This window comes from Myxocyprinus asiaticus, chromosome 18, assembly GCF_019703515.2.
Source record: "Myxocyprinus asiaticus isolate MX2 ecotype Aquarium Trade chromosome 18, UBuf_Myxa_2, whole genome shotgun sequence".
NCBI lineage: Eukaryota > Metazoa > Chordata > Actinopteri > Cypriniformes > Catostomidae > Myxocyprinus > Myxocyprinus asiaticus.
This window is the reverse complement of record NC_059361.1, coordinates 36,157,549-36,180,928: the sequence shown is the minus strand read 5'-3', so window position 1 is coordinate 36,180,928 and position 23,380 is coordinate 36,157,549. Positions and strand designations below refer to the sequence as shown.

Genomic DNA, 23,380 nt, shown 5'->3' with positions numbered 1-23,380 from the left:
TCTAGGACTTAATAACTGGTTGACCCTCCTTTGACAGCAATGGACCTTTTCAGTTTGATGATGTTTTTTCTGCTTTAATTTAGCATCTGGGCTTTTTTCTCTTTTACTTTACATTATTTAATGAGTATTCATATCGGTCACACTTTATTTTACAGTGTTCATGTTACTGTCTATGTTACACGTGCTGTATAGCGGCAGTTCCGAGCTGAAATGTCTACTGTGTGGCACTACGTTTCCTTCCAAACAGATAAGGTTTTTAAGCTTGATGATTTATAGAGTTTTAAAATCAACAAAACTGATCTGCCTAACCTAAACCTTAAACTTAAACCTAACTGATAGTGTCCACTAGGGCTGCTACTAATGATTATTTTGATAATCGACTAATCTAACGATTATTCGGATGATTATTCGACTATTCAGGCGATTATTGTAACGATTCATCATTAGCCCTTAACCGATTACTCAGCTTGTGCCCCGAGTTAAAAGGCTGTATTAAACATGCTTACTAACAATAAAGAGGAGAAAATCATCTTTTAAATATACCTCTAAATGAAATTCACTGAATTAGAGGGGAAAAAATACTTTTTATTAAGTTTAATTCAGTAAAGAAATTCACTGCAAAAAATCCTATTGTTATCAAGTGTTTTTGTCTTGTTTTCCATTTATAATTGTCTAAAAATCCTTAAAACAAGATACATTTACTTGAGAAGCAACATATAAGATATTTAGTCTAGCTTTAAGAGACAGATGTAAGTGTATTTTGTATCTAAGTGTATTTTTTCACTTGTTCATACTTCTGCCAAAATATACTTATATTCAAGATCTATTCTCCAAAAGCAAGTCTAAATATCTCATATGCTGCTTCTCGGATGAATGCATCATTTTTTAAAGGATTTTTAGATATTTTAAAATATTTGTATTTTTAATATTATATTCAACATTCTCAGATAACAATTTTATAGATACAGCTGTTGTTTTAAATGAGTTTTAGATATTTATATTGGAAAACAAGCCAAAACCAAAACAAATCAAAAGCGTATTTTGTTGCAGTGTATAATGGGGTGAAGACTTCCCTCTCTCACCTTTCACTTCAATCCATCTTTAACTCACTCTTGTTAAAAAAGCTGCGTATTGGCAATTTTCTTCACGATAAGAAATGCACAGTGACATATTATGCTTCAATAAGTCGCGAGCCATCACGTTATAATCTAGCTGCATTAAGCATGCACACTCAAGGGATGAGTGTTCCCGTGACAGAGTGTGCATCAGCCGGGTGCAGTTTCAATCTCTTCCCCTTAGATCAGGACATTCATGCAACTCATAGAAGAGGCACTGACCGCACAGAGAAATGACAGTTTCAGAGTTTGTAGTTATTTACATGATCTGCTTCCGCATTATTTGAACTTTAATAAAGCTATAAAACATTAAATATAACTGCATTTAAGATGTAACGCTGGGGTGTTTCCTTTAAAGACGCTTGACACGCAAGTTTTGCTTCAGCGGAGCGGCAGATCCACTTATTCCACAACGAGAATGCATCTGTATTTACTTATTTTGTATTTTTGCATTATTATTCCCTCATACTTTGCGATCTACATCACCTGACGCTGTTTGGAAAGTTTGGAGTGCTTCTGGACTATGAGCTGTGTAATTCTTCCTCTCCTCAGTCAGGAGCAAACTGCAGTGCTGCTCTCACGTGTCATCATCAGAGTTTAATGTGATCTCATGTTACGTTAAATGAGATCAAACAACTATTCGACAATGAAAATGTATGTAGAAATCTTTCCGATAACATCGACTAATCGTTTCAGCCCTTGTGTCCACGTCTATTTTTGGTGCTTCTATTACACTTTCGGCCCACGTATCGACTTGTGTGCTCTACAGAACTCAAACCCCAGGCCTCTGCATCCTAAACTGAGCTACCATGCAATCTGACTGTGTCCAAAAAAGCTTGTAAATGTAGTTTACAATTATCGCCTTAAAATTAATGTGCTATAGTAAGTGTTTCGATGGAAAAGGGCGAAAAGTATGTGTTTATGAATTGATAATCTGCCTCTAGGGAACGATGCAACAACATTGGCTATAGTCTGCTAATGTACCTCAAAAGGCCAGTGCACCGTTTAAAGGGATAGTTCACCCAAAAATGAGAATTCTCTCATCATTTACTCACCCTCATGCCATCCCAGATGGGTATAACTTTCTTTGTTTTGCTGAAAACAAACAAATATTTTTAGAACAATATCTCAGCTCTGTAGGTCCATACAATGCAAGTGAATGGTGACCTAGCTTTGAAGCTCCAAAAAGCACATAAAGGCAGCATAAAAGTAATCCATATGACTCTGAAGTGATCTAATCGATTTTTGGGTGAGAACAGACCAAAATATAACTCCTTTTTCACTGTATATCTTGTCATTGCAGTCTCTAGGCACGATCATAATTTCAAGCTCGATTACGCTTCCTAGTGCTTGACGCATGCATAGAGCTCTAGATGGTGTTATAGGAAGTGCAATCCAGCTTGAAATCATGATCACCAAGGAGACTGCTGATGTTAAGGTTTATAGTAAAAAAGGAGTTATATTTTGGTCTGTTCTCACCCACAATCAACTGGATCGCTTCAGAAGACATGGATTAAACCACTGGAGTCATATGGATTACTTTTATGCTGCCTTTATGTGATTTTTGGAGCTTCAAGGTTTTGGTTACCATTTACTTGCATTGTATGGACCTACAGAGCTGAAATATTCTTCTAAAAATCTTCATTTGTGTTCTGCAGAAGAAAGAAAGTCATACACATCTGGGATGGCATGAGGGTGAGTAAATGATGGTATAATTTTAATTTAAACCTGCTATAGTTTACTTTCACTTTCCAAACCCAGAAATGTGAAAATGGTCCATAACCTCCAAAAAACATAATTGTGGATCAGACCTGCACAAAGATCAGGAGGAATTGTGCACCATTCCCCTTTACCAAACTGATTAAGTTCAGCAATATTCTGAATGTGGCTCAACCAACCAGAATTAAGAGTCTGAACTATCCATTTCATAATATTAGTTTCACTTTTGTTTTTAACACGTTACAAAATCTGAAGCTGTTTTTTTTAATGATGCCAGGCTTATTGTTTGTTATGAAAACACTTTTTGGTTTGCAAGTATGCTTACATAAAAAAAATAAAAATAATATATAAGTTTTTGGTCATACCTTTTAACTCGCAGCATAAAATATGAGGAGGGTGTACGTCCCCATAAATACTCTTAACAGCACCATTTTGTATCAATTGTCCTTCTCTTCATGCTTAAATGGGATTTAAAGCTTATTGCCAATAACACAATATCCCTCACAAAAGAGATGATGGTACTCAAAATTAGATTCTGGCCCTGGCCTACACAGCCAAAATGCAGTAACTACACTTACACTGCTACAAAGAGTTTTTATTGTCCAGCCAAATGTGGATTAAAATAGTCTCACTCCATTTTCCCTGAATTTGATCATAGTTGAACCAAAGCCATTTGTCACAGAACAGAACATAGTCTAAAAGACCTGATTTCAGTTATAACTCAATTTTGACAAAAGGTGTAGCAGTAACAGCATTTTGCCTTTGCAGGGCAGTGCAGAACTCATGCTGGCTGGGGTTCTCTAATTGGTTGATTTGCAGAGAATACTGTAGGTTTGATTTACACACCTCAATGGGATGAAAGTCCAAACAAGTGCATTCCGACGTCTCCTCACTGCACGCACATTGATCTATAACACAAACACACACAAAGAGAGATTAAAAAAAAACAAAACCATAACAATGCCTATCGAAATGATTATGTAATCACCTGAACATAATAATTAGAGGTAAGCGCTATCATTGTGCACTTTAAAACCTAATCATATTTCTAAATAAATAAGAGAATTTTATGCAAATATAAATATGTCATTCAAGTGTAGTACTGCAGTATGTGAATATTCCGGGCTCAATACAAGTTAAGCTCAGTCGACAGTATTTGTGGCATAATGCGGATTACCACAAAAATAAATTCTCACTTGTCCCTCCTTTTCTTTAAAAGACGCTGGCTACCACCCCTGGAGTTCGCTAGTTCGAATCCCAGGGCGTGCTGAGTGACTCCAGCCAGGTCTCCTAAGCAACCAAATTGGCCTGTTTGCTAGGGAGGGTAGAGTCACATGGGGTAACCTCCTCGTGGTCGCTATAATGTGGTTCGTTCTCGGTGGGGCGCGTGGCGAGTTGAGCGTGGATGCCGCGGTGGATGGAGCGAAGCCTCCACACACGCTTTGTCTCCGTGGTAATGCGCTCAACAAGCCACGTGATAAGATGCACGGGTTGGCGCTCTCAGACGCGGAGGCAGCTGGGATTCTTCCTCCGCCACCCGGATTGAGGCGAATCACTACACGACCACGAGGACTTAAAAGCGCATTGGGAATTGGGCATTCCAAATTGGGTGAAAAAGGGAAAAAATCCAAAAAAAGGCACTTACAATGGAAGTGAATGGTGCTAATCTGTAAACGTTAAAATACTCACTGTTTCAAAAGTATAGCCACAAAACGTAAACAATATGCATGTTAACATGGTTTTAGTATGATAAAATCGTTTACAAATCTATTTTGTGTAAAGTTATTTCCAATTTTACAACTTTGTTGCCATGACAATGTAAAACGACTGTAAAAACTAGGGATGGGCATTTTAGTCATTTTGTCTCCTCGAGTACTCGGAGTAATTACTTGAGTACTCGTCAAGGACTCAAGGGGCAATTACATGTTCATAACTGTATATATAATAACATGTCTGACAAACTTCTTTGGCTGCTGCATTGCGTCTTGTTGTTCCAATGTATTGTCTATTCATTATTATAGGCTGTTATAAAATAGTATGTTACAGAATGTACAAAAGATTGCATAATCAAAATATAATGCATCATATTTTGTCATTATGTGACAATTCGCTGCCCAACTCAATGAAAGAATGGGCACAATACACGTCTGTCTGTTCTTCCTTCAGGTTACCGTAGTAATCTTAGTAAGTGCGCACCATTTTTTTAGTGACTGTCTGAACCGTCTATTTTCAAATAACAGGAGATGCCATAACCATTGCGTTTTAATATGCGTGTTAAAAGTTGAAGTACTGCGCTCTGTCTAGCTGTTTGAAACACTCGCCTGCTGTACACTGCCACACGCGCCTGGTGTGTATGTGTGTGTCCCCAAATGTTCGCTCTTGTGAGGAAAGCCGCGATGCTCTGTATTGTTGTTGCTGTGATTGATTAAGCATTCCATTCAACTCAGAGAGTCTGAATTTCCACCTTTCAACTGAGGAAAGTGCAATGGAATGACACTTTATATCGGATATCTAACTTGGAAACTCGAGCGGAAATCTTCATTCATTTCATCGAGATGCAGGTGTGTGTTATGTCACACAGGGCAGGGGGGTATAGTCAGTGACAATCATTCACTTTTATTAAATAATATCCATTAACGAGTCAAAGTTCTTGCATTAAATGTTAGCAAATATTTTGTAGGGACAGGCATTCAAAACACGGTTAATTACACTCTCTTTGTTTTGATTATCGTAACGACAGCATTGCAGCGTCGTATCAGTTTGTTTGCCATGAGACGTCTCTGAAAATCAATGTACCCCTCAAAGTCACAACTTAATAAATCTCGAAATTAAAAATAAGCTCCCTCTTTGACACGTTTGTGTTTAGTTGTCAGGTAATTGTCACTGAATTTCCAATTAAGTGAAAAGTCACATCATGCGTGATCACTATCGATCATTGTTTTCATGTGTGGCGAAACGATCCGCCCCTCTGGCTCATCATCGTCGCCCCGCCTCTTAGGGCCGCCCTTCAGCCAGGCTCACGATGGGAGTTGGGCGGGAGAGCGAGAAGAGGTGAATAATTACTAAGCCTCGTTTAGTCAGCGGTGAATGATGCACACCTGATGGGGATAATGCTTCATCATTGCTGTCTTTAAAACGCAGTGCGCACCTCTTCTCAGGGAGCCGACTTCAAATCTCCATGTGTGCACACATTGGCATCCTCGCACACCCAGGACCAGAGCTTGGAGAGATCGGATGAGTGGACACGCTGCCGGACCCGTTCTTCAGACCCCCGGATGCCGTAATGAGTCGCCGGGGGTGAACTGCTCATGTTGCCGCCGACGGGCTAGATGCCGGGCCGCCTTCCCCTCACGCTTGCCGCGGGCCTGGGAAGACAGGCCGCCAGTGACGACGCCGCCGCCCCACGCGCCGTGGACTTTGGAGGGGAGCGTGAGCGGCCGACTGACCCAGCCCTTGCCTGGGCTATTCTATGGACACTAACCCGCCCCTTTCACAGGGCCCTGTTCACCGCGAGGATGCCAGATTCCCCCTTTTATTATGAACACTATTTCCTCTTGGACACTTTATTAACCCTTTTGGACATTTTTACATCCAAAAGTCCATTACGTCCATTTTTACGTCCTCTCCGAGGCTTGACGCCACACCCACTGTGTCTGTCTCTTGCTCACCCTGCCACACACGATCGATCATTGCTGCCACGTCCAAGTACTCGTGCCCATCCCTAGTAAAAACAGCAATTTAACCAACTTTACAGCTCAAATAATACACAAGTTTTAACAAAAGAATCAATGTGAGTGCTTTTATAAAATGATAAGCATCACATTTCTGCCTTTAAACAATGATGGAACTCTCTTCAGGATTTATCTTAATGATTTTTATTTCCAGATTTTGACTGTCAGGGGTGGATGCCCACAAATGTTTCCCATTTAAAAGCTCCACCCACAGAAACCACACACACACAAAAAAACCACAAAAAATAATATCCAGACTCCCTCTCTCTTTAAAAAAAACAATTATCACTTTCTTTTTCACTTCTAAATGTCCCTTTTTTTTCCTTTCTGTCTTTCACATTCAGTGTTTGCAAATTAGACAGCTTGTGATGGACTGAAATAGATCTTAAAGAGGCATTTACATGTATTTACATGAACTTACAATATTTACATAAATCTATTACGCTATTTTTTACAGCCCTATTGGAGGAAAAATAGGCCATATCATTCTTTTGCCATGGCACTGGAGATTCAGTAGAGGTGGAGTGCCGCTGCTGAAAAGCGGTGCAGGAAATGCTGAAAAATGCCAAACAGACCATAGTCAGGGTAGTGACCATATGAAAAATGTTGTGAATCAAAACAAGGCTGTTAAGGATAGACATGCAGTCTGTTCAGTACCTTGGTGTTAATCACTTTGTTGATGAGACATGTCATTAATGTAGTTTTGCCTACATTATGGGGATCAATGTATGGACATTGAAAAGATAATAAAACCAAAGGATGCACCAATGTACAGTATCGGCTGCCAATATTTATCAGCCATTACTGACCAAATTAAAACCATCAGCATATCGGTTATTAACATGAAAACACTGATATGAAAAACTGATGGTTGGTTTATAATTAATCAGTAACACTCTTTGTAAAACTCTGTGAATTTAAATGCACAATCCAGAAATAATAATAGCCACAATATTTAGAAGGGTTGGCATTCCTTAGAACATGTAATATTTAATTTGTATTCTTTCGAGTTCTTATGATAATGTGGAAAAACCAACATAAACGGACGTGACAGTTGCAAATGAAAATGGCACTTACCTATAGAGCGCAACAGTCTGGTTCAGGAAGTAAAAATCCCATACATTTATCCCATAGACTAACTGATTTTCAATGATAACTTATAAACCTTTAAAGACAGACCTACCGTGAGCTATGAGGTTGTTCACCGATGGTATATGCTTCCGTCAAAGCCATCCATCTGCGTTATTTCAACATTATTTAAAAATCGTGTGATAGCGGAATTCATGGTAAACAACTACATTACCCATGATCCAGCAGAGAAAGCTCCACAGTCAGAGAACCGCGGTCAACAAAACCCATAAAACGTAGCTCAGATCGACCGCGCGCTCCCATGACTCACTGTGAATGACGTAATCGAGTCGGTCTCCCCTCCACCCTAAGCTACTTATGTATTTGTACATATCAGAATATTTTGTAATAAACGTGAAATATATTGTTTCTATACTTATAATCAACAACCTAAAATCAATAGTTTTATATATTCCCATCGTTTTTTATTCAATGACATAATTCGCAATGTTTCATGGGATTGTAGTTCATGCCTTCATGAAAGACGGTAAGTACACAGCCTTCTACCCTTGTCTTTATGTCCCATTTTCAAATATTTTTTGCCTCAAAACAAAGTTTGTGATGTTGTGATTCTCCTCATAGCTGGTTGGTTTGGTTTATGGCTTACAACTCTTTTATGAAGGATTTTATAAAAAGTCAATGGAAGAAATTAATGGGGTAAATATTTCCGGAACCCAGACAGCTAAAAAAGTGGGCAGGCGGGCACTGTTGCGCTCTATTGACCCGTTTCAGTGACGTCACTTTTTCCCCGCAGCCGCCATATTTGAGACCATCCAGCGGGAATAAACAATGCCGGTGAATGGAAAAATCCCTTGTAAAACAATATCAAGAAAAACCTAAAAAAAAATCCCAAGTCCCAGGAATGGTGCATACAGGTCTGAAGTCAGCACAAATATTGGCAAATTTGACTTTCGCAGACTTTTAAATATATTTTCCATATGATTTACCTCCGTATGCCAGCAAGACTGATGTGTGACTGGCGAATGCACACGCCTATCAGTGCATCACTGTAAACATCTCTCATTCAGAAGTTACACATTTTTGTGTTATTTTCGGTCTGATTTGATAAAAATATTACAAAACGTATGTGATGATCCTGTCTGTATGAATGTAAGAACTGCTTTAAACTAATGAAGAACACACAGAAAGCAACCGAGGCATATTAGTGTACAAGACTAAGCGGTCATACAGTGATGTCACATGAAATAGGTCAATAGGTTACATGATGAGGCAAACCATTCAAAACGCTTTGAAACAAGCAGACTTTGATGTCTAAGGTACTGCGTGATTGACTGAATCAATGGTGCATCCAGTAATTTTTCCCTCACTAAAGAAATTAATAGTAATTTTGAAAAATAGGTATAAAGTAACGGGTAAACAAATGAGACGAGGACTCTAGTCATATCAGTATCCTTCTAAAAGCTGTTTTATTTGACATGGAGAGGGTCTCCTCATGGGGGTTTCCAGAGTTGCTAAGGTGTTGCTAGGTGGTTGCTAGGGTGTTCTGGATGGTTGCTTATTGCCACAAAGTCAAAACAGCCCACCACCAAGTCTCAATGATATTCTGGTTCCTAGAAATGGTTCGGGTCCCTCCTTTAATACAAGTCTATGGGAAATTTTAGACCGTTCGATCTTCTGCCAGGTAAAGTCTGATTGCTTAATAGCACACCTGTTCTTCACACGGCACACGATCTGAGGTATTATGTATGCAGCACAAATGGTGTATGAGCAATAGTAATAGTGATGCTAACCTTAGCCAGCATTATTAATAAGTTATAGACATTGCAGAGACAAACACTTCCAGTAAGATGTAAAGCATGTGTCGGTGATGCTAACAGTGTCCCACACATATTTCCATCCAGCCATTTCAAGGTACTGACCTCAAAAGCAAAACACACACTATCTATCCCTCTCACACCCCCTCACTATCACAGCTCTGCTCCAGTTGCTGCTTTCATAACACTCTGCATCTCTTCAATGGGAAATGTTTTCTTCTACTTGGGAAGACTTTTGCACATTACTCTGATTTCACGTTGCATGTAAACACTTTACTGCTGTTCTTACCAGCTTATCCAATGAGTGCAAGTGTTGTGCACATGACTGTTTAGATTTTGGTATCAATAGCAGAGAACAACCCGATGATATCAAGTCTAATGTAAACAAGGTTTTCTTGTATCAACAGTAGGAGTGCACTGGTTAAAGGCCCTGATATTCTTCATACGAAATCGAAAGAGCGAATGGGTGTGACATCATTTAGAACAAAATCTGGCCAAAAAGAAGGGGTTTTTGCATTTGTTTTGGTGGTTCATAACAGCCTGCCTAGGCAAACTATTAGGAAAACCTCTCACTGGCTGCTAAACACCTTACTGCTATTGGTCCACGACGTCGGTAGGTGTGACCTGGAGGACAGTTGTTACCTTGAGGACGGTTGTTCTTTTGGCCACTTATAGCGTGTTAGCGCATTAGCGTCATGAATTCACAATGTAAACAAGACAAATTGAGCGTTTTCTACTGCATATATATTACTTTAAATTAGCGGTCACCAATTAGCGGACCGCGGTCTTGGCCCCATCCGGACCACAAGACATCATGACAACTGTTGCCCTATTTGAACTTTTCTACAGTTTCTAATTGCACAATGCATCAACACATGCAGCTGTACACGCCACAAGCACTCAGAGGTGCGGACCTTTCGGCAATTTTCCTTTAATAGCACCGAGCGCGCTTCATTTAAATGCTTTAAATGAACCGTAATAGAGGTGCCGCATGAGATGCGGTTATTTTAACAACAGGAGCGGAGACACAGTGAGCAGCAATTAGATGGATACTGGCATCTCTTCACTAAAAATATTCATGTGTCTAATATGAAAATTAATCAGAGATGTAATTATTTCTGACCTGATGGCAAGTAAAGACAATAAAAACTTTTAAACTACTAGTACGTAGTATAGTAGATTTCTCTGCATATGATGAGAATGTTTCCATTATTTAACAGTCAGCCCATTTAACTATAGCAAACAGTATTTTTAAGCTGCTCTGTTGTGATGTAAACTGTTTGATGTTAGTACATTTTCACTTTGGGTCAAATATAAAAATGGGCCATTCGGACTTTTACATTTTCTAAAATTTCTCTCAGTGGACACCGTTGAACACCCATACATCTTTTCTCAATCAAAAGGCCATGTCCCATACATAGGTAACTGAATGTAAAAAAAATAAATAAAAAATATTCTGGAATAAAATATTCAGATGCAAAAACTGGACTGCTGTCATTCAGCTTCAAAATGAACAGTTGATCTTATCTTTTAATATTCATGTCCAAATGCCCTCAACTAATGAACTTAATGAAATATTTTAATCCTTTGGTAGAAGTTCCATAAGATCTCAGTACTTTGGATATCTCTGGACCTCCAATGCCCTCATCCTTGCCCAGGGACTATTTTGACTGTTTAGGATTGTATTTTTTTTATTTTACAAAGTACTTTTGGTGCCAATGTGGAAATTTATAATAACTATTCCAACAAACAAACAAACAAAGCATATTTCTTATATCAGTACATAGCCATACTGACTACTGACACCGTGTAAGTTATTATTGTCCGGACCATTGCTCTATCATAATATAGATTTTTGCTCATATCACCCACCCCATTTGTCAGATTTTTTTGAATAATCTGATTTTGGGTCATTATCATTGTATTACTGTGAATGCAAACATGTCACTGTTTTCCACAGTTTTTTATATCCCTGTTTGTGAGCTCCACACCCTTCCAAAAATCGAGAGTTCATTGCAAATTTGCTGCAAACTTCCCACAAATTCGCCATTGATAATTTTTCACATGCAAATGAGCTTTGCGGCAAACTTGCGGCGAATTGTCCATTGTTGCCAAAGGTTTGCCTGAGGTTCACCACTACTGGCGAAGACCTGCAAACTTCTGGTAAACATTTGCGGTGAATCAAATGCTCATTTGCATGTGAAAATAACAAGTGGCAAATTTGCTGCAAATCTGTGGCTAGTTTAGATTTTTTTGTAAGGGCTGTCTTCACTCCCATTGGCAGTCGCCAAATTGCATTGCTTCTCATTTGCATAAAGTTAAACTTTTCTCAAGTTTATCGCATTGCTAGACATGGAAATCGCAGACTTCCGGCACTTTGTCGCCACAAGTCGCTGTCAGTGAACACCCATCTATAGTTGCGCAATAAGCCAAGATGAAGTGTATTAACATTCCAAGGGTGTTGTATCTACCACTCACCTTGTTGGACACAAATCAGTCATTAACTAACACACACAAACCACAGCATTCATCACTCATTAACTGCGAGGAAATTCTCTTGCGATAACATATCGACCGCCATGACTTCCGTAACACCCTTTGTGCCCATCTTAAGGTGTCATAATGAGTGGGTGAGTCGGGTCGACTTTACAAACTGGATTTATTAGTAATAGTGGTTGATCAGTATGGCTTCTTAAAGTCCAATACCAGAAATGGCCAGTATCTATACAGCAGGACATGAGTTCTCTTTAAAGACCCCATGAAATGGTGATGACTGCCATTTTTTTTTCCAGTGTTGACATATTTCCGATTGAAACAAGAAATTGAGGCAGAACATATCGAAGGGCTTGTTCTTTTTTAAAAATAGCCAATGGTTTTTAGTTTCACCTCGCAGCCTGACACAACCACACTTGGTGTTGATGTGTTAGAATGGTGAGCGATCAAATTATTTGCATATGATTTTGTATCTCTGGGCTACTGATGGCTGTAAAATTAGTTCAGGAGTCAGGTGGTATTTATAATTATAGGGGAGGGAAAAAATTGTTAGACATAAATTGCATACGTCCCTGAAAAATCAAAATTTTTGGTCCATTTTGCTGAAAGAGAAGCTAACAGATATGAACTGACAGCCACAAAACTCCAATTTGATTTCAAATCAAATCAAATCCTTTTATTGTCACTCAAACATATACACAAGTGCAACAGTGGGTGAAAGTCTTGGGTGCAGTTCCAAGCAACATAGCAGTATGACAATTACAATAAACATCTGATTTACACATAACACAATTTACACATCTTGTTTCATGGGGTCTTTTCTGTTCTCAACACCTTAAAGGGACAGATCATCAAAAAGTAAATTTCTGCCATCATTCACAAACTCTCATGTTGTTTCAACCTGCATGACTTTCTTTTTTCTGTGGAACACAAAAGTAGATGTTGAGCAAAATGTTAACCTCAGTCACCATTCACTTTCACTGCATCTTTATTGCATACAATAAAAGTTAATGTTAATTTATTTTGTGTTCCATTGAAAAAAGAAAGTCATACTCATTTGGAACAACACGTGTTTGAGCAATATTCATTTTAAATATTCATTTATGGGTAAATTATCCCTCTAAGAAAGCTGATACATGAGTGTTTCTGAATAACTGCTCTCTGTCTTTATGGGAACACATTGACACACCTCTTAAAGCAATAAACTGTGTGTGTGTGTGTGTGTGAATAAGTGGGAGAAATAACAGCAAGAGAAAGTGAGATGTGAGAGAGGAGGCGTAAGACAGAGGGAGAAAAACAGAGAACATCTTTAGCGAATGACCCAGAGAACCCTGTTGAATAGTGTGATTTTTTTCCCAACAATTTCTTCTGAAAACGCTGCTATTACTGCTTGCCACTTTGATCCCATTTACACAGTCCTGAACAAATTGTTTAGAGACGGAGATGAGAAAACAAGAGATCAAAATGGGAGTTTGTCAGTCGCAAATGACATTTGAATTTAGAACACGAAAGTGAAGTTGGTCGAAGACACTTTCCAAAGATTCAGTGAGAGTCTGAAAGAAGCAAATTAAAATTTGAGAAGAACAAACTGTGGAAATTTTATGTTGATACTCACAAAATAGAGGTCAGTTGATGTCACTGGGGACCATCATAGTTTTATCTGTCAATAATCAATAAAGGTCATTGATTTTTTTTTAAGTCGTCTATGTTCTATTTTCAAACAACCCTGTGACTTTCCACTAAAGGCAGAAAGTTCAGCCAACACACATGATAGTGTCAAAATAGACATTCCTGTATGCATTTGTTTCAGTATGTGACAGAGAACCAAAAACAAAACCATTGACACTGAGAAAAACATCAGTCACACTGCACTGAGCACATTACACAACCATAAATAGTGGGTGTGTAACAGTGGATGAACAACGGTGTGTGGAGGTGTGTGTGTCTTCCTTGTGAATATTTATTCTATCACAGCCAAATCAAAGTGCAGAGAGAGGAAGAGAGAAAGATGTTGCTATCCATCAGTGTAGGGAAGCAACTTTGAAATGTTAGCTTATCAAGCTACTCATAAATTAAAGTAGTTTAACTGCAGTCAATCTACCCAATTAAAAAGGAAGTTAGCTACACTACAAGCTACTAACAAAAAGTAGCTAACTCAAAGTCCCTTCTTAGGCAAATCAGTCCACTTAGTGGCCATCTTGGGATTTTCTATGAATACAAGCCGCATTAAAAGTACAGCTCCTATCTACCTGAATGGGGAAGGACCGAAATCTTCAAAACGGTTGGTCAAGATTACAATCAAAGAACAGATTTCAAATCAGTTATAAAAACCGACAACAATGATATCATAAATTGTGCATCTTAAACTCAGATAAAAAATAAAAATAAAAAAAAGCGCTACTTTTCAGGCTGGTCAAGCTAATGCGCATGTGCATTATCGAGTTTGATTCATTTGAGTTTATCTAAAAGGTGATTGCCGTTTTTACATGCAAGTTGGGACTTCCTTTTCTACAACCGCCATATTGGGCTTTACAATTTCTCCCATTCATTTTAATACCAGTGATCCGTCTCTGGCTAAATAGTCTCTGACTAACTACATAAAGATATTGAAGGAGGTAATATGCTTTAGATAAATATCAGACATAATTTCCACAAAACTGTGGAACACACAATGAAGATCTCTATTAGGGTGACAGCATCAAACTTCATCGAAAGCATACATTTACACTAAATACGACTAATAAAAAAGGTTGAAAGCCCTGAACCAAAAACATAGTGTTAAGCACAGTTCACAACCCAAACATTTTAGGACTGGACTTGATTTCATCCATCTGGAATTGATTGGATTGTGAAGTGGGCATTACATATTATCTGAGTGAATCACAGAGTGAATCGCGATGTCAGCCGAAAAGGACATTTTGTCTGTTACTATAGACTGTACTTTACTGTTACTGTAGACTGCGTAATCTGCGTACAGAGAGCTGCAGTTCCGAAACTCTGTACATATTGTAAATGGATCATTCCTACAATTTGGTGACATTCCGACTTTGAAACATTTGAAAAATAAAACATACTTTTACAAGTTTCTTCATGTTTCAACATTACAGGGACATATTAGAGATCGTATTAGTCCTACTGGTCAAGCTAAATTACAAAAAAATTCAGATATCCATCAAGTTAAATGGGCAGCATCAGGGTAGACAATAACAGGGTGGACATTCAGTGGATAAATGAGCCACTACATGGTCTGTGATTGATATCTAGGAAACATATTTGTAAACTAATATTTATGATTTTATTTCTGTTAACATAAATACTGTATATTTAAATTTTATTTTAATTTCCCATATATCTTCCCATAATAGGGTGGACATGTTATGCTTGGCCACATATGACTAACACCACAAAATAAAAGAAAACATAAATAAAACAATAGAGGTATAAACTTCAAATAACTCAAAGTAATTTTGCAGAATGGCTGATGTCCACCTCCAGTGTGTGTGATGTCATTTCCTAACATATATCTTCAATGAAAGGTCATGGTATCATGACAGGGTGTGCAATAAATCAAGGGACACACAAAAAAACCTCCACTATCAGTGTTAAAATTGCACATTTACCACAAATGAATACATGTTAGTGAAAGAATGTAACACTAAACTCTTAACTGTATGTGGGGAAAAAGTAGAAATCCATTGATTTAACATTTATTTTTGTTAAAGATGCTTGACGAGCAGTATTTAGGACATGAGGAAGTGACACAGTGCAATGGAAAAGGATTTCAATTATTTAAAATTGAACTTTTAAGCCCACAGAAAAGTGTAACATTATAAAAAGTATTTATTCCTTTTAACAAGCCTTTCAAAATTGTAATCGGGTGAAATTAAACAACATAAATACCACACACACTTGTAATTGGGACTTAAATGACACATAATTGTAGGAAAGACCCATCTTTACAGGCGTTCCTGCACGAGATGGTGCTTTACATTGAAACAGCACGGACGGACGCAGAAACATGTTCAGTGTGAATGTCCCCTACTCAACTTAAAATGAAAAATGCTTTAATACAACGACCAGGAAGAAAAGAGAAAGGGAGAGAAAAGGCTTAACATGAAAATAATGTATTTCCCATTGGATTAGTGTCATTGTTTTGGCAGTAAATTGTGTTTATCATAAGAGAAATGTAAGAAAATCATGTTAAGTGTTTTAATTACACCTGTACTACTGTACTTTTATTTTGAATTAATGCACTTTTATCTTACCTCTCTCTCTCGCTTCCAGAACGAGCTCTAACATATGCAATAAAATGTCACGAGTAGGTGCGTTTACTGGCATTTTAAAATCCCAATGGTGGGAAACAATTAACATGCACTCGAATGCTATATGATTTTGACAAAATGATCTTGCTTCTGACAGAAAACACGACAGAAGACGTCCACTGATTGTCACTGATCTTTCTCCCAGAAAGCGTCCATGTAAAGCAACATCCAATATCTCACACAACTCAAGCGAAAGGTGTGTGTTTCAGGACTATTTCTCTCGATTTGTGAAACATTCTCAGCAGTTTGGGTGTGTGACCCTAAAATATGGGACAAATGGCATCGCATATGGATTTCATACGGAACACATATTTTCCCCTTAATTACGGGACAATTCCTTATTTTACAGGACGTTTACACTTAGAAGTCGTTAATGCTAAAGTCCTAGGAAAAAAGCAAGCATAGGGCGTATACGTACATACGGCCCCAACTACACCACTGATCATTAGTAACTGTGTTGTGGATACTTTATCCTAGGGAAGTACTCGTTTTCCAGTTTTAAGAGACTTAAAAATTGTTATGGCGCATTGTTATGGCAACAGCGTATTATACGCATTTAGTACGCAACTCAAGCCAAGCGCACACCTCTGACTCACTCATGGTGTTTTGTATTCAGTTGTGTTGGTGCACACATTACATGACTGATCGCAGATTAGGTGTATCAGCTACACGTCCATTCTTCCCCAGCTGAAGCTACGCTCCTGAAATTCCTTCACCAACTCACGCACAGGAGCGTTTATTTGTGATAACGTCAACGAACAACCGCTCTTTCTGTTGTTGATATAGCTGATTAATCTCTTATATACATATAATGCATTTGAAAATAGATGATTAAAAAAGTGCTTCAGTTTACCAGGGATCAGTGCTTTCAACTCACAACACTCTGCTTAGATGGGAAAAATCCTCACAATACTATGACTGGATGATTTGTATAAACAAGGTTTTATTCAACAAAGTTTTTCTTCTAAAACATTGTCTGTGCATTGGTAATACTTTGCAGTGTTGTTTATTTCTCGTCATATTTTCATCCACAATGTTTGAATTAAAATAGTTTACCTTCATGATCCCGTCCTTGTTAACAGAATCAAACAACACCTCAAACATTTTTGTCAGTAATTTAGTTGACGAGATTAACACTGCGTTGTATGCACTGGACACATATTCAGTGCGACAGGAAACATCATAACTCATGCGAGATCCTCTCAAAAACTGGACAATGTTGCTTTTTTCCTGTCTTATTTATTTATTTATTTATTTTAAACCATCTGACAATGGAAAAGCTTTTAGCAAAGGTAGGACTAAACTTTTTAATTATTGCCCAGCTGTTTAGTGATATTTATTCATGTTAAATATTAGAGTTTAGTACTATTAACAGAATCTGACAATCTGGAATATTTTTAGCCACTGACTTGTACATGGTACTGATGAATAAGATGGGCTGTATGGTGCAATAACAGACAGAAATGGTAAACCAATGTAAAAAGTTTGTATTTGTCATTTATGTTTTTTGAGATATTTTACAAAGTTTTATTATTATTATTTTTGTTCAATGAAGCACTTTTTAAAGTCTGACCCACAGTAAACGCGTAATTTGCGAGCACAACCTCCCCTGCCCTCCAACCACCGTACAACCCCGAAGATTGGCCCTTAACAATCGTGGTGGTAAAAAATTGCCACCACAACAGCCATAACAGACAGCTCTGCGGAAATGCGCCTGAACGGTCAAATACTTAAAAATTCGGTCAAAATCCTCGTCTTGGTGAGGTATTAATGTGAACACAGTCAGTAATGTATAAAGTGAAATATTTTAGTAGGATGTTCTGTAAGCATCAAGGGGTCAGGGTTTAGCTAGTCAGTTTCGGTAGTTATGCTGCCTACATATGCTCTCGGAATTGTCCTACTTCCCACTTCTGAAGTGGTATTTATGAGTATGTTGCGTTCAAGTGCTTTGTTGTCGGAAAGAACAGGAAACATGGATGACACCAGGTTCGTTTATACATATTTTTTGAGGAACTTTTATTTTGACAGCATAATACATATTTCTCAGTTAGCCTGTTGACGATAATGGAACTTTGGTCAAATACAAGCTATTTTCACAGTGTAAAAATTTACAACATGTATCAAATGGTTGTTGATATACATAAATGAATATGACCAAAACTGCAAGCATTAACAATTAGCTGAATTAAGAAAGAAAAAAAAAACATTTCTACAAAAAACATCCTCTCCTCCGACATGTTGAAAATTTACGACTCCAACCATCTCGGAAACTCGTGTATCAAAAAGTCGTAATTACAATTTCGGGGGTTGTTCATGTGCAACTTCCGAGTGGGAAACTTGTATTTACAATAATTCCAATAGCACGTAAAGGCAGCATTAGCCCCTGCTGGTCAAAAATATGGATTTTGTGATTAATGGCGATCTTCATTTGAACTATCCTGATCTCAATTCTTAAAATCCCAAGATCGATTTTTCACTTTTAGTTTAAAGATTACTTCAAACTACGTTTACTTTTCAAGTTTTGGTTGTGTTCACTATGTAACACAATTTTTGTTCTTGTGTAGTAAGTGTTATTTCCTAATTGCTTATGCCACAAAAGTATAGAAAATGGCTATTATTCCCCATAAACTTTGCTTTTGTGACCAGGACAGTGATATTTTGAAATGTACTTATTTCAAATGAGAAAACGGGTGAATTTGTGTCTTTTCGTTCACATAAAGTCAGAAAAAACAACACATGAATCCAAATTAACATGTATTTATACTAAAGTATCACAAAAATTACAACAAAAGATTTAGAAGCGAGTAATTTTTCAAGATTTACGATTATACTGTAAATCACTTTCACGAATCAGCCCCCAAATGTTGTCTCCCATCATGTTCTCGTTATACTGTCTTGGTAGCGGCGTTCAAAGTCCAGTATATCCTGATGGAAGCACTTGCATTGCTCCTCCGAGTATGCTCCCATGTTCTCCTTGAATTTATCAAGATGAGCATCAAGGATATGCACTTTGAGGGACATCCTACACCCCCATTGTGCGTAGTTCTTCACCAGAGTCTCAACCAGCTCCACATAGTTTTCGGCCTTGTGATTGCCCAGAAAGCCCTGAACCACTGCGACAAAACTGTTCCAAGGCGCTTTCTCCTTACTAGTGAGCTTCTTGGGGAATTCATTGCACTCCAGGATCTTCTTTATCTGTGGTCCGACGAAGACACCAGCTTTGACCTTTGCCTCAGATTGCTTAGGAAAGAAGTCTTGAAGGTACTTGAAGGCTGCCGACTCCTTATCTAGAGCTCTGACAAATTGTTTGATAAGGCCCAATTTGATGTGCAGTGGTGGCATCAGCACCTTCCAGGGGTCCACCAGTGGCTTCCACTTGATGTTGTTCCTCCCCACAGAGAACTCGGTCTGCTGTGGCCAGTCCCGCCTGTGGTAGTGCACCTTGGTGTCCCTTCTGTGGCAAAGATAGCAGGGAAACTTGGTAAAACCGCCTTGGAGACCCATCAGGAATGCCACCATTCTGAAGTCTCCTATGACCACCCAGCGGTACTCATCATACTTTAAGGTGTCCAGCAAGGTCTTGATGCTGTTGTAATCCTCTTTGAGGTGCACCGAGTGAGCCAGGGGAAGAGACAGGTACTTGTTACCATTATGGAGCAGCATGGCTTTGAGGCTCCTGGATGAGCTGTCAATGAAGAGGCGCCACTCATTCTGGTTAAAGGCAATTCCGATTGCCTCGAACAGACTGGTCACATTTTGGCAGAAGCAGAGCCCATCTTGATGGGTGAAGAAGCTGGAAAAAGGTAGGTGATGCTTCCTCTGATCTGCAACTTGCACACTTTCATCCAACAAGTTCCACTGCTTGAGCCTAGATGTCAAAAGCTCGGCATTGGACTTGGTGAGACCAAGATCTCTAATCAAGTCGTTGAGGTCTTTTTGGTTGGGGTAGTATGGGTTTCTCTCCTCAGCTCCACCTCTGAAATCCCTCAAAGTGCATATACTTGATGCTCATCTTGATAAATTCAAGGAGAACATGGGAGCATACTCGGAAGAGCAAGGCGAGCGCTTCCATCAGGATTTACTGGACTTTGAACGCCGCTACCAAGACAGTATAACGAGAACATGATGGGAGACAACATTTGGGGGCTGATTCGTGAAAGTGATTTACAGTATAATCGTAAATCTCGAAAAACTACTCACTTCTAAATCTTTTGTAGTCATTTTTGTATTACTTTAGTATAAATACATGTTAATTTGGATTCATATGTTGTTTTTTCTGACTTTATGTGAAAAAAATAAATAAAACATTTGTTACACAGTGTTATTATACATGTTAAATAAATAGCAATTGAACTGCATAGTATGGGCCCTGTTGTACATTTTTTTTTAATGGATACTTTCGATTCGAATCAGAATACAATTGTATATGAAATGAATCAAGAGTTAGTAAATCGGAATCAAATCAAACAGGAAATCTGTTTAAATACCCAGCCTTCCTAGTAGATGCCGTAGGCGTAGCTACACTATTATGCTGGCAAAAAGCCTGTTTCTCTATTTATGGCCATGCAAAAATTGTAATAATGGCCCAACAGCTGCCATTGAGTACTTAAAACGTTTTTTTTTTTTTTGTTATTCAGAAACACGATTCCCCCAATACTGCTATCTGTCTAGTTTTGAAATATAGGATTGGGTCACACACACACACACACACACACACACACACACACTTTCACAACTTACACTGTTGCACATTTTTAGCATGCTAAGGTATATTTATAGCTCCAAAGTCCCAAAGGAGAGCAGGAGAAAAGTAATAGGAAAATTCTGGGCCCTCCTCTAAGACACATACACACAAACACACCTCTCTCTTATACTTACATAAACACATAAGTCTCTCACACACAAATGCACACAGAGCAGTACTGTCAGCAATACAGGGTCAATACTGTGACCGAAAGTGTGTGACAGAGAAGTTAAACGTTAACAACACACACACAGTGAAGGCTTTATGATATTTGCCCCAACTTAAAAAACTACATTTGAGTGCAGCACCAGTGGAAATGTGTGTGTGGGGGGGGGGGGGGGGAGAGAGGGAGAGAGAGGGAGAGAGAGACGACAGACAGATGTAGAATGAACGAGTCTGATGGCCTTGCTCTCTCCGTCTCTGTCCCAGGCCGTCCACTTAGACTCGGTCTCTCTGGCAGACCAAATTGTTTCCAAAACAACACTCTCTTTGACTTTTGCAGCTTAACCTCATCAATGCTCCAGCCAGATTTAATTCGTTTGAGAAAGCATCGAGAGACATGTGTTGTTTCTCCAGCTGAATGACAAATCTTTATCGATTGGGGCTCAAGTTGGGTTGGGTGGAATGTGGAAACATCCATTTTACGTCCAGCCTTTTAACTAGCTGTCAACTGCTGATATATTTTTTCTATTTTGAAATACCTCCTCCTATCCCAGTTTAGTATACAGAGTCAAACATAAGTAAACCATATGAAGGTTGATTCCGCCAAAAAAAGTGTAATACTGTGACACTATCAAAACCTTTATCTGTCTTTTTGAGCATCCTAGCCAAACATAGCAACACTGGCTCAACCAATGGGGCAGGACTATCTGTTTGGACGACCAATGGAAGATGGTATGTTCAGAAAATATTCTTTTCTTTTTTTGGTTGTGTAGAAGACATAAATATGGTCTGATAAGCTTTTGAGTTTCTCGCACTGCTTCCATTGGTATGCATGACTCCAACAAGAACTGAATACCAATAGAGATTCTACCAATAGAATTCAATAAGAATCAAAATATTACAAGTATTGCCACACGTTGGCTTTACACTTGGCCAAAGCCGCCATCATAATAATTCCTTTTCTCACATCCACAGTGCACCAAGTGGTCTCCTATTGGTTTCAGATGGAAAGTACAGCATAATTCAGTGTTGCTCACAGCAGGAAAATGTGCAAAGGAAAATCAATTTGTGATATTCGAATAGTGTTTTTAATAGTCGACTTGCTGGTGCAGAATGAGTACTCGATTGTTGATTACTCATGCACATCCCTAAATGAGACACATATAAAATTTCTGAAATTAAATGGACATTTCTTTTATGCAATATTTACTTAAAATACATTAAACATACAGTTGTGCTCAAAAGTTTGCATACCCTTGGAGAATTGGTAATATATATACCATTTTTAAAGAAAACATGAGTGAGCAGGCAAAACACATTTCTTTTATTTCTTATGGGATTCATATTCAACTGTAGGTTATTACAGAATGGCACAATCATAAAACAAAACATGGCAACAAAGAAAAAAATGAAATGACCCCTGTTCAAAAGTCTGCATACCCTTAGTTCTCAATACTGTGTATTGCCCGCTTTAGCATCAGTGACAGAAGAATGCAAATTGTCTGCCAGTATTTTCTGATAACATGCTACATTCATCTTACCATACATTTTCACAAGATTCCCTGTGCCTTTAGAGCTCACACCCCCCCCAAAACATCAGTGAGCCACAACTATGCTTCACAGTGGGGATGGTATTCTTTTCACTATAGGCCTTGTTGACCCCTCTCCAAATATAGCGCTTTTGGTTGTGACCATAAAGCTCTATTTTGGTCTCCTCACTCCAAAGTACAGTGTGCCATAAGCTGTGAGGTGTGTCTAGGTGTTGTCGGGCATATTGTAACTGGGCTTTTTTGTGGCATTGGCGCAGTAAAGTCTTCTTTCTGGCAACTTGACCATGCAGCTAATTTTTCTTCAAGTATCGTCATATTGTGCTCCTTGAAACAACCACACCGTCTTTTTCCAGAGCAGCCTGTATTTCTCCTGAGGATACCTGTGGGTTTTTCTTTGTATCCCAAACAATTTGTCTGGCAGTTGTGGATGAAATCTTTCTTGGTCTACCTGACCTTGGCTTGGTATCAAGAGATCCCCGAATTTTCCACTTCTTAATAAGTGATTGAACAGTACTGACTGGAATTTTCAAGGCTTTGGATATCTTTTTATATCCTTTTCCATCTTTATAAAGTTCCATTAGCTTGTTACGCAGGTCTTTTGACAGTTCTTTTCTGCTCCCCATGGCTCAGTATCTAGCCTG

At 38.5% G+C, this 23,380-nt stretch overlaps 1 protein-coding gene across 2 annotated transcripts in view; it reads right to left on the bottom strand.

Annotated features, from left to right (window-relative positions):
• Positions 1-23,380, bottom strand: part of LOC127455710 (B-cell CLL/lymphoma 9-like protein) — a 67,574-nt gene that overhangs the window by 20,556 nt on the left and 23,638 nt on the right. For both annotated transcript variants that reach the window (XM_051723772.1, XM_051723773.1), the window contains exon 2: positions 3,681-3,742. The gene's annotated coding sequence lies outside the window, so the exon portion shown is untranslated. The remainder of the gene's footprint in view (positions 1-3,680; positions 3,743-23,380) is intronic.